The sequence below is a fragment of the Alosa sapidissima genome, chromosome 17 (genome assembly GCF_018492685.1).
Source record: "Alosa sapidissima isolate fAloSap1 chromosome 17, fAloSap1.pri, whole genome shotgun sequence".
Lineage (NCBI taxonomy): Eukaryota > Metazoa > Chordata > Actinopteri > Clupeiformes > Clupeidae > Alosa > Alosa sapidissima.
In genome coordinates, this window is record NC_055973.1 from 13,224,270 (window position 1) to 13,229,181 (window position 4,912).

Genomic DNA, 4,912 nt, shown 5'->3' on the forward strand with positions numbered 1-4,912 from the left:
GCTTGTGCATTTCTTCAAGAAAATAATTTGCTGTGCGTGTGAGCTATTGCTCCCAGGGAGTATAAGCTCTCTGTAAGAGGTCATTTGTGTGTGTGTGTGTGTGTGTGTGTGTGTGTGTGTGTGTGTATGTGTGTGTGTGTGCTATTTGTACAGAGTGAGATCATGGTCCATTGCTGACACTGAACATAAAGAAGCATTGAGGAGAAGGAAAGCCTAGGCCAGGTCTTAAGGCACACACACACACACACACACACACACACACCTAGAGGGTTACCTTTACTCCTATACAAAGGAGCATATACACACATTTACTCTCTCTCTCACACACACACACACACACACACACACACACACACACATGAGGAATGGGTAGGGAGAGTGGAGGAGAGCCAGAGGAGCGCAGGGACTATCGTTTTCCTCGTTAATTATGACCGTCTGGCAGGCCAGAACGCAGGAAGTGAGAGAGGGGGAGGAAAAGAGAGGAGAAGGAGGGAGAGATGGAGAAAGTGGGGGAGTTAGACAGGGAGGGGGAGTGTGGAGAGGGGGAGTAGGAGAGAGAGAGAGAGAGGGAGGGAGTGAGAGAGCGAGAGAGGGATTGAGATAGAGCTTTGGCAGCAGGAGAAGGGAGTTTCTGCAGGGGAATGATGATCCCAGGTGCGCCGATGAAAAAATGAAAAAAAGAGAGAAAAAGAGAGAGGGAGGGGAGGGCATGTCAAATGTCAGACGTTCCGAACCCTTCGCCCTCCAAAGCACACACTTTCAACTCTCCACGGTGTTCCCTCCGCCAGAAAACACACACACACACACACACACACACACACACACACAAGGCCGAGGCACACAGTGTCTGGGCTCACAAGCTCGTTCCTCCATTTTGTTTTTTCAAGCTCCATATTGCAGCATTTCTATGTTCCGCATTATTAAGCATCAAATAAAGAGGATCCCGACTTCCTGTGAACACAAGGAGCATGGCTGTGAGTTCAGCACCAACCAGCCACTTAAGGGATTGAAAGAATATATTCCATTATCGTGATGGCCCATTAAGGGCCTCATCTACACAAGAACAAAATGTTTTCAAAATTATGTTTTTTCCTTGCGTATTCAGAAAGTTTCTCATCCACATTACAAAAGAGTGTGTTTTAGGGCTTCTGTATTGTGAGGATGAAAGACCAGAACAGAAAGTGTCAGCAACTTCAAAATCCTAGCTGAAATCCACATTACAGAGATGGCTCATGATGTATGGAGGAACTCTTGTCTTTGTACTGTTTGACACACACACCAGTATGCACACCCACTCTATCTCACACACACACACACACACACACACACACACAAATACACATGTGCACACATACTATCTCTTTCTCTCACACTAACACACACACACGCACGCATACACACTGATTTACTCTCCCCTCTTTTACACACACACACACACACACACACACACACAGACAGACTCTGAGTGCTCAATGCTCACACAAACACACACACACACACACACACACACACTCAAATACTCTGAGTCACTCACAGCTCATTGCTCTCACACACACACACACACACATACATGCTCGGGCACACACATACACGCACACCAGCAAACTCATAAAACTACTTTATGAAACACTCCTAATGGTGGCCCTCTCCTCCTCGGGTCAGATCCGGGTCGGTCCAGGTCACCCCCACACTTGGCCCACGCCAGAGCCCTCTCCTGAGCTGGAGCTGGAGCTGAAAGACTAGACGCAGCGGGCTGCGTAAGGCTGGGATTTCGCCGGCTCCGGGCCCAATTAGAGGCTCGTCTAGGGGGAGTCGGAGCTCCAGCGGCCCCCCTCTCCAGTTCCAGAGCTCCAGAGCTCTAGCAGCTCCAGCAGCAGCAATGCTGCCACAGCAACACGGGCGATCATAGAAGAACATCATATATATAATCCACACATTACAGGCACATGTGTGTGTATATGCTTGTTCATTCTATCACAGACACACACACATAGTTATACACACATACACACACACATACACACTCATACACACACACACACACTCATACACACACACATCCACACTCAAATTATTGCTTCAATGCATTACACATGCATAAATACACTGACAGCATACACAACAGTAATAAATTATTTATATTAAAAGGTTTAACATGTACACACCTACACAAACCGCATGATGTGTAAAGACTCCATTAATGCATTAATAAATAGTTACTATTCATAAAGGTGCATTCAACAAACACATACAAACAGTACTGACAAATAATGACTTGTAATGTAATCAATTACACACACACACACACACAATGCATAACCCTGACACACATCACAATAAAATTTAATTACAAGTACAAATGCACAAGCTAAAACACACACACACACACACACACACACATATGGCCTTGAAAAATAATAACAATAATACTTCAGGAAATGAAGAGGCCCTGCAGTGTAGAGGCTGTGGATCACTGGGGGATTGGAGGAGGCTTGTGGATTGAGTGTGTGTGTGTGTGTGTGTGTGTTATGGAATGTGTGTGGCTTCTTTTCTTCTGTACAAAAAACCTATTTGATTTATATGTGCAATTTGGATCCGAGACCTTGATTTGTATGTGTGTGAATTTTTATCGTCGTTGTTTTCTTTTGTGGGCATATTTATGGGTATATTTGATATTTTGAGTTAGGATGTTTATGAAACACGGCAGTGGGAAAGACAGAGAGAGAGAGAGAGAGAGAGAGAGAGAGAGAGAGAGAGAAACGCTTTTATAGATTGGAATCATTCCCCATGATTAAATTATGAGACTGGTTGAGAGAGAGCAGATGAAAGTTGTTTACTCTGCTTTTGTTTTCTTTGTATTTATTATGCCGTTTTACCAGCTTGTTTGTTTTTTTAGCGTTGTTATGGCAGTGATGTTATCGTCATACAATGTCATTTGAGAGAGTCCTAATGTTTTTCTCTCTCTATGGTAACTCTTTTTTCTTTTCTGTTTTCTGTAGATATTTCATTTTCCACAACCTGTGCTCTTTGATCTGCCAATTTTAGATGTTGCCTCGACCAAATAATTTGCTTGAATACATCATTACTCATATTTATGCAATTATGTGTCACAATCCGACTAATGGGGGAAGTTGTAGGTTACTGTATTTATACAAAAGATATACACAGGCTATAAACTGTCTACAGAAGCAGTGTGTGTGTGTGTGTGTGTGTGTGTGTGTGTGTGTGTGTGTGTGTGTGTGTGTGTGTGTGTGTGTGTGTGTGTGTGTGTGTGAGAGAGAGAGAGAGAGAGAGAGAGACTCACTCAGTTTTGTCATCGTGAGGAAGTGACACAGCTGCTAAGGTCAGCAGGAGACACAGGGTAAGAAGGTCGTTGCCATGACGCCTTGGTGAATAATGGCAGAGGATAGACTACAGCTCGGAACTATCCACTTCAGGAGAGAGAGGGACCTACACACACACAAAGACAGAGAGAGAGAGAGAGAGAGAGAAATCCAAACACTCCAGCCTAAATGCACACACTCGACACATGCCCACATTACACATTACAAACACAAATACCTAAACCCATCACCATAAAAATCCATATCCATACACCAAAACTCACACCACAGGACAGACCTTCACATACATTAACTATAGGCAAAATGCCCTCTCTCATTAATTCACATCCACTCACACATATGCATATACATCAAAGTCTGTGTAAAAACACGTTTCATGTGCCAGAACTCTCTCACACACATTCACACACACACACACACACACACACACTCACACCTCCAATGAGCTTTGTGCAACAAGTGTTAAAACGCCCCTCTTCTCTTCACCCCCCATGCACATCATTTTCCCCTTCAAGGCTGCAGTTTTAATAAGCAGAACTCCAACAATCTACATAACAATCTGTTAGCAGGCCATAATGAGCCGTGAAGGGTGAAGGGGCAGTGCCGAGAGGGCCTGGAGAAGTGCATGCTGGGAGTGCCGCATGCTGGGAGAGGGGCATTATGGGATGGTGATCCCCTGCAGGCTCATCCTCGGAGGCTGCAGCATGGTTAATGGCCCTTTCATGGCCCAGCCACAAAGGCTTTTGTTCGGGCCTAATTCAGCCTACCGTGCCCGCGGTGGAGGGTGGGCTTGGGGCTAGATGCATTTCTTGGGCCCCTGTCTCTCTTATTCCCTCCCTCTCTCTCTCTCTCTCTCGCTCTCTCACACACACTTACACACACTCTGCCCCCTCCTCTCTCTCTCTGTCTTTCTGTCTCTCTCTCTCTCTCTCTCTCTCGCACAACCTAGGGGAAGGGTGAGGTGGGATGTGGGGGGTGCTGACTGACAACAAGCACATACAAACGACAAACGCTCACTCCAGCCACCGCCCCCCCATACCCCCACCCAATCCAACACCCCCATCCTTAATACTGGCATAGGCTCTCAGACTGCCATTCAAGTGCCCCTGGCCCCTTGTGCTAACAGATACACCCCTCGACACTCGTGGAGCTACATGGATACACACTCTCACATGCTCAAGTGTCAATTTGCTCTGTGCTGAGATGGTCATCTTAGCTTACTTGGATTTATATCAACAATCCCCAAATCTGAGAGACAGAGGCAGAAAGAGAGAGAAACTTTGACAATTAAAAAGTGTCATAATCAACCATAACAATGGCTGGAACGTGAATTGTAAATTAAAAGTAAAAAATGTAAATTAAAAAGATGTGTATTAAGAATGGTTGCACAAGTCATCAACAATAAAAAAAAACGAAAGATTCAAAACCCATTGCATGACAAGTGAATTTACAGATTCTCCGGGGGGGGGGGGGACTACAGTCTCACAGCCATCCTAAATCTTCAGCACCTCCACAAAAACAGCAAGATGAGTAAAAGCAGCCTCGCATACCAAACTTAAATGTAAAAG